The 8,056-nt window shown below is 38.6% G+C and overlaps 1 long non-coding RNA gene across 1 annotated transcript; it reads left to right on the top strand.

The window, feature by feature from the left end:
• The first annotated feature begins 4,390 nt into the window (after nucleotides 1-4,390).
• LOC134538373 (uncharacterized) lies at nucleotides 4,391-5,437 on the top strand. The gene is made up of 2 exons (XR_010076130.1): nucleotides 4,391-4,856; nucleotides 4,947-5,437. It is a non-coding gene; the product is annotated as an uncharacterized LOC134538373 (long non-coding RNA).
• Nucleotides 5,438-8,056: the final 2,619 nt, after the last annotated feature.

Below are 8,056 nucleotides of genomic sequence, written 5' to 3'. Positions count from 1 at the left end.
TCTTGGATCTGATGTCTTAGCCACTTTTTTAGATTCTGATGTCATGTCCGCCAACTTGTTTTCGTCTCTAAGGACCCAAATTTTGGATGACGTCACGGCCACCATTTTGTTTTTTTCCTGTTCTGCTGGAAGCCGCATATTGTATTCCGTAATCTTCGTTTTTGGTGTTTGTAACTCGAAAGCGCTAGAATCGCTCTGTCTCATGCACATAAGGTTGATGTTCCTTTGCCTGCCAATGTTGTTGTCCTTATCAGCACCATAAATTTAATTACTTTACAAAATACATTGGAAGAGCTGTGATTCGAACAATGACAGCTCGGCTCTCTTGGTTAGGAAACATACACTTTTGACCACACGGCCATCAAAACATTTACCAGACCGGGAATAAAAAAGGTATATAAAGAAATATCACACATATTCAGAATTGCATTTTTTTTTTTTTAAGAAATAATATCATCACTTGCTAAAGAACGTTGACGCCATCTTTATTTTCAATAACTGCTACCAGGAGCGCTAGTTAACACACATTACCTGCTAGAGAGCGCTCCACCATATTAGTTTAAAATTTCACTGTTAGAGTGCAGGAATAATTTATTACTGTCACGTCCGCATTCATGTCATTTAGGCGCCATCTTGAAATTATCTAATTATTAAGCCGTAAATTCGGAAAAACTTCCAAAGATCATTAAAAAAATTCTCATATTTATATAATTATTTATTAGATTGATTTCTGTACTTGGTTAGATGATTGTTTGATGCAATTTAAGGTAATTTCAGGGGCAAAAAATACACCATTTAGGTTACAACAGATTTTGAGCCATGATAAATTTATCGTTTGATTTTAACAATTTGTCTTCGTTAATACAGTGTAATTTAATTTAATAGAATGCCATGCAACTGGTTTGCACAAACAGTTATCCCTTTAAATTCATTGACATTTAGCAATGATATATATATATATTTTTTTTAAATTTCTACAATCATATAATAAAACTCTCGATAGACTCAATATTGTAGTTTTTGAAAATCCTCTAATGTGTAATCTCAGCCTTAACACAGTGGGCTATCAACGACGAGTCAGATTAAATGCAGGCGTCCCTGCTCAAGTAGTCTGTGACGCCTTTCTAGATCCGACGAGTGCAGCTCGGGCCAGTCCGCAGATTTACAATACTATGCGAGAAATAAAAAAAAATTTAGCAGAAAAACTGTTAAAACCAAAAGGGCGTCTGCCTTTCCCCATTCAGGACTGTTCTACGATGACACGGGACCAAAGAAGGATAACGTAACCGGAGACGGATATCACGGAACGGAGTGTCTACAACTGCACGCAAGACGGAGACGGACCCGTTAGGATTAGCACGACTCTTCCGTTCACGTTAATCCGTGCGACCAACAGAAGCTGAGTAGGTATTTGGCCGTGGAGGTAGACATATTTGTTTACGTTTAAAATAACGTTAAAAATTGTTCCAGGTACAAGAATATCTAGAGTTCTAGCATAATTTTGTGGTTTAATATTATTATTATTATTGTATTCTTAAATCTTGATCGTGTAATGTTCTTGGAGCTAATTCCCCCCCCCCCCCCCCAAATGAATTAATATTTGCAAACATGAATTTCAGTCTCACTGTTTACCATCTGCTTCATCGTTGTGTTTATATTGTTACGAACGGGAGAGACCAGACCGCGATGCCAGGTTCGGAGCTGGCTGGCGGCCCTACACGCCCACTGACGTCACGTGCGGTCCGCTGACGTAAAGCATGCCACGCGCGCCTGGCCGGATTACAAGGGTCGTCTCTAACCCCCTCATCCCTCTCCACAACGCGCATCGTCCTGCCTCGGCGCCGTTATATGTCGCTGAGCGGCCTTGGGAATTCCGCGGGCCGCCGCGCGGAGTGGCGTGAGCGAGCGACGCTATTCTCGACGCTTCGGGCGTCGGGTCGGCGCGGGATGACGCGACTGGCCCCCAGCTGCAATCGTCAGTTCTAGAAGGGAGTCACAGACTACTTGAGCAGGGACGCCTGCATTTAATCTGTCTCGTCGTTGTTAGCCCACTATGTTCGTCCGTGTTGTTATATTATTTTTCATGACTAAGTTCCTTCAATGGAATTCTTTTGCTGTCTGATATTTAGAGGTTGGACTTTTTTTTTGTCCGTGCTGTCGTCGTTGTGTTGTCTGTAATACTTGTTTAGTTTCATCGTTGGTTCCATTTGTCCCACATCGGCTGATTCAGTTTTGTTTTCTGTAAATATTTTTATCCTAATATTTTTTTTTTCGGGATCTTTTTAATGACAAGCAATGTAAAACTGCAATGGCGTATGTCGAAAAAAAAACTGCATTAAAACAAAAATTCCCTATTGCATGAATCATTTAAAGGACCATCGGTTACGTTTCCGTGCATTGTAAAAGCGGCGGACGCGATAGTGAAGCACGAGTCCGTGCGAAACACGGGTCCGTGGTCCGTTTCCTTTTCTACGTTTTCCCGTCGGTCCGGAACGGGCCGCCTCGCGGATAAGAACGTTCCTCGTGAGCGCCGAGGCGAGGCTAATGGAGTGTTTGGCACGACAACGCCCGCGCTGGTTTTCGTCTCCGAGATACGTGATCATTCCCGCAGTCACGACACACACACAACACACGTCCTGACAGCAAGTGCGACAAGTGAACAAACCCTCTCCATCATCGATTCGACATCTGAGCTGACGCATTTGAATTCGGCCGCGATTATGAACACGGCACCGTTCCCGCATCCTAAAAATAAAAAATAAAAATTGGTTGTATGTAAAGTCGGTTTACGGACGATAGTTTAACGTTAACAACGTCATAAAAAAACATTGATGAAATGATTGCATACTTTTATGAATAAAATTGAATCATTTTTATTGAATTATCACTATTTTGTATGGATACAAAGAAGGAGTGAAATAAATCTACAATTTAATTCATAAATTTATTTTTATTTGCACTCATTAATTCAAATATGTTAATTACTTTAACGAACATATTATTTTAACTATAACTTTTAAACATGTTTGCTATTTAACTTCTTCCAATCTGTGTTATTCTGTTGAGGATAGGACGATGATAGGAAATGTAGGAAACGAATGGGAGTGTTTCAAGTTTAATGTGACTCGAAAAAGTCAAATCGATGGTTGTTCCAATCGAGTGGAAGAGAGGTAGATGCTGCGCAAGCGTACAATGAGCGTAACGGGACACAGCGTAACGGGACAATGTGCGTAACGGGACACTCTTTCGTGCGTGCAGCCGGCGTTCATCGATTTATTAGACGTTGAAACGTAAAAAAAAACCGTGACTTTCTCCTTTAAAGGCCCGTTTACAGTTGCCATGTCTTAAATTGTGTCCGACGGACACTGATATTCACTGATGGGTCCATGATACCCCTCTGTCTCATGGGTCGTGTGGGAGATGATCCGAATTCATTGGTCAACTTGAACATTTTTGTCTCTATCTGGGTCCTTTAGTAGCATAGAAGAAAAAAAAAGCACTCATTACGTTTGCAGATTCCTGTTCCTAATTCAAAAAAATTAAACAAAAAAAAATACCGAACAATGTGGTAGGAACCAGGAAGCCGAGGAAACCGAGGGGGGAAAAAATTGATTAGTGTTGTTCGTTTGCGGAAAGGCGAATTTTCAAAGGCCTAACACGCAAATTCATTTTTGTCCGTGTGGCTGGAGTTAATTTATCAGCATTTAATTTTACCTTACTGAATAACTAAAAATATTGAATTCTTACAGTTTTCACAAGTGAAATTAATATTCATAAGTAAGCTGCAATACTTATTTATAATGCATGGAAATAGTAAACAAAAAAATCGTAAAAATATATTTTGGCACTATATATTTACTGCGCTCTGGTGACCACTTTAGAAGTCAATGGATTCAGACATCGGACTTCGCAAATGTAGACAGAATTATTTTTTTTCCGTGTTACAATATGACGTCATTCACATTCGGATAAGGACATGGACCACCCACAGGTTATGACTGTTGTAGACGGGCCTTAATTCGGACGAAACGTCGAACCAGAAAAGAGTAGATATAGATAGGCCTATAACTCGAAATGCCGTTCTTGTGTAGCCGTGCGTTGTTTGTTTGGGCATTGGGCTTGGACATTCGTTACAATAGTTACGTAAGCATTAATCACGGGTGTGCTGCATTTGTAAGCCTGTGTTTGTGATTGGCGGAACTAGGTCGTACTGCAGGTTTGACCTCGCTGGTACAGTTACGCGGGAATATATACATCGTTTCAGGAAAAAAATTCTAGTTTTTTAGTACTGTGCCGTTGTGCACTTGTTGTGTGGGCATGCGCCCATTATTGCTTATATGTTGTTTAATTAAATGCAAACTGGGAGGCTACTTTTTTCTTATATCTTTTTTTAATAACTCATTGTTTTTAACTTTTGATTATTTGAAGAATAATGAAATAATAATTATTTTAAGTATCAATTTGTAAGAAATAATTGTTTTTGTATAAAAATCTTTTTTTTTGTTAAAAGATATTTATGTCTTTGTTAAGATTTGTGGATTTAAAAGAAAAACATATGGACTTTAAAAGACTTTAAAAGACTTTAAACATCATAAATTCCTTTTTCCTTTTGTTTATATTAATATTGTGGTTAAGATTAATTATTGAGTTATTGCACTTAAGTGCAGGAAAGTGTAACTTTTTAAGTTTCTCATCTCTATGTATTGTCATATCTATGGTCATCTTCATATTGGAAAGGAAAAGGTAGCACTTTCCTTTCTGTTTTTGTCAGCCATAATGTAGACATCAAAATTTTTGTGCTCGTCACGTATCTATCGACATCCATGTCGAAAGTTGTGTATTTACTACCGCATTAGGTGAGTTTTACCGCCCTTTTCCCCGGGAATCATTGTTTTATAATTATTTATGGGATAGTTTAATTTTTTGTTGTTAAAAAACTTGTTTAGCGGTCCGGGAGTTGGCGACCTCTCGCTGCCCCATGCCTGAGGTGTGATCCATAAGCTTCGCCCATAACATCTGGGCATCCCAGGGCTTGTCCCGTGGTTCTACGGCGATGGGAGCCGCCAACAAATATCCCAGGAAAGTTTTCGACGACTAAATCCTAAGCATGCAGCATGGGTAGTTAACCTGTTTCGGCCACGCGTATCTTGCAATTTCATCGACTATTTCATCAAACTACCCCTTTGGCATCGTAATCTACATTTAATTCCTGAGTAATATTTTAATTCTTTCTGTATCTTAAATTTACGTTAATTATTTTGAAAATGTAACTAAGTAATAATCATTTTGAAAAATGTAACTAATTAATCATATTGTGAAGATGTAACTAAGTAAAAAAAAAATGTTGGGGCCCCGTTTTGTTTTGAATGTACGAATACTCAATTAATACTCTTTATTGTGTTTTAAATAAATATGTTTTGTTATGGCTGACCCGATATCAGTGTGTATTTTATGTTGCAATTACCTAACCTTTTTATTTAATTTCTTATCTATATAAATTCTTAACAGGTTATCAACTTTTGTTCGGTAGTTTTCCCAGTCGGCATATTTCCTCTCTACTCATTATTTATTCAATACAACAAAGTGCCGTGCCATTGAGCCTAAGGTCCTGGAATCTTCTGCCGTAATTTACCTTGGTGAGGTTTAGCAAACCGAAACAAGATTAATAACCGGCACAAAGATGGTAGCAGAGTGTGGTTCTGTCATGTTGCTTTGTTGTGTTTCTTGTGCATGTGTAGGATATTTTATTTTCCTTGCATGTTTCCCTGCCTCAGAGTTTTGCATGGCTTGGGGATGGCAATAGTTTGTTTTGTTAATTTGGTCTTGGTATAAGTTTTGTAAGTTATTTGTTTATCATGACGTCTACTATTGTGCCTGAGTTCTTGTTAAAAGATGAACTTACTTTTGAGTGTCTTTCACGTGGTCTACCATGTGAAAACACCACAACTGCTGTTTTGCGTAAATCTCTGCGCACTGCCCTTCAGAATAATGTGCCTGTTGTTAGTGATAATTTAAAGGACATTGACCCTAATGAGGAATTTAATTTGGTCTCAAGTAAAATCCTTGTGTTACAAGAGTTAGTGACAAATCTTGTTGATGATGAGAATTTTGCGCTTACTTTGCCTAGAGTGAGAAATAGGTTGAGACATTTGGAACGACGCGTTCAATCCCTGTTAGAGTTACATTCTCTTGTTTTGTCTGAGGTCCAGGTGGCCTCATTAAAAAATGTTTTTGCAGAAGTTAAGAAACTACTTGAACTTGTCAGTAAATCAGAATTAGATTTTTCCCTTTTAAGAGACCTGAATCCTGTGTCATCCATGACACAAGTCTGTGACCGTCTTGCTGGGCTAGCATTACCATCTGCCTCTAAGCAGCATCCGACTACTGCACCTATTCCAGGTCCTGCTCATGTGAATTCCGATCCTCCTGTGGTTGATCTACCTAACCTAACCTACACCACGGTGACACCACCCACGAGTTCAAATTCTCGTGTTACGTTTAGTAACGCATCATGTGTACCACACCCAGTGACAACACATAACACTTCATTGCCCAATGTTTTTGGTAAATTGACTCACCCGCTAGAAAAAATGTTAAAGGATTTTCCGACCACTGATGGTCTGCATATTCCTACCTTTTTGAATTTTCTCAAGCTTATCGTCAAACTGAAACAAAGTAATAGTATACATGAAACTCAGATTTTAGAGGTTATATACCCTTTTACGCTTGGTCCGTTGGCTGAAAGGACACAGTTGGCCATTACACAAATGTTTTCATTCGATCAGTATCATGAAGACATACTTAGTTTCTTCATCCCATCTAGGCTACTGACCCAACTACAGTTGAATAATTACAACAGATTACAAAAGCCAGGTGAACATCTTGCAGCCTATGTTAATGAGGTAAAAGAGGCGGCTGCTATTTTTCGTTTGCAAGTTAGTGAACAGGAGGTGATTAACACCATTCTAGATGGGCTCACACCTGATGAACGGTCCAGATTAGTTTTTCTAACTAAGCCTTGTACATTTTCTGAATTGGATAGGATGTGCATTCACTCCCAAAATGTCCGCTTTGCGGATCATCAAAGAAACGGGTCGTTTTCTCAGTATCCTGGAAATAAACAATTCAAGTATTATTCTAACCCGCGTACTGAAATGCATCCCAGCCATAATACAGTATTTAGGACCTCAAACTCACGATTTCAGAATAATACACCAAGAAATCAGAATCAAACTTATCATGGGCCTATCTGCCATTTTTGTAAGAAGCCTGGGCATGTAATAAAAGAGTGTAGGGAACTAAAACAAAAAAATGCTTAAAGCAGGGAAGTAAAGTGAGCGGCTTCCACTGCAAAACTAAACAAGCCAATAATTCTCAATACAATGCTCACCTATTTCGTCAAATCAAATCTGCCCGGCATTTTCAAAGAAACTTTGGAATCCAAATTCCTTATAAGCGAAACCCAGATCATATTGGTAGTCTTGGTCTTCCTAATTTTGTGGGTTTAATTCCTGCACCTGTTCCTCGTATACCAGTAAGTTTCAATAATTTTGAGGAAGAAGCCCTTGTAGATTCAGGATCCACACGTTCCATTATTTCATATGATTTGTTTTCTAAGTTAAAAGCAGCTAACCTAGTCAAGTTTGTGGAGAAAGGTGATTTCAAGTGTTACACTGCATCTAATGATGTGTTACCCATATTTTGTCGTGCGACTATCAAGTTGAAAATTGCACATTTTACTTGGATGTTTCCATGTTTGGTTTCTAAAGAGGTGATTTTAGATTTTATTCTAGGAGCAGATTTTATGTCCAAATCTGGACTTGTTCTAGATATGCAAGAAAAGAGTGTTTTTTTTAAGTTTCAACCTAACCTTAAAATTAGTTTTGTGGGCACCAAGCAGCAACATGATAACCTTGCAGAAATTAGTACAGAGAGCTACAGTAATAAAGAACATGACCCATTGGATCATTTACCTCATCAACAGCGTATCGCTATCAAAAATTTGTGTGAACAATTTCCTAAGGTTCTAACCTCAGAATTAGGGCTTACCAAACTG

This window comes from Bacillus rossius, chromosome 13 (genome assembly GCF_032445375.1).
Source record: "Bacillus rossius redtenbacheri isolate Brsri chromosome 13, Brsri_v3, whole genome shotgun sequence".
NCBI lineage: Eukaryota > Metazoa > Arthropoda > Insecta > Phasmatodea > Bacillidae > Bacillus > Bacillus rossius.
The sequence above is the reverse complement of the archived record's forward strand: the minus strand, read 5'-3'. Positions and strand labels throughout refer to the sequence as shown.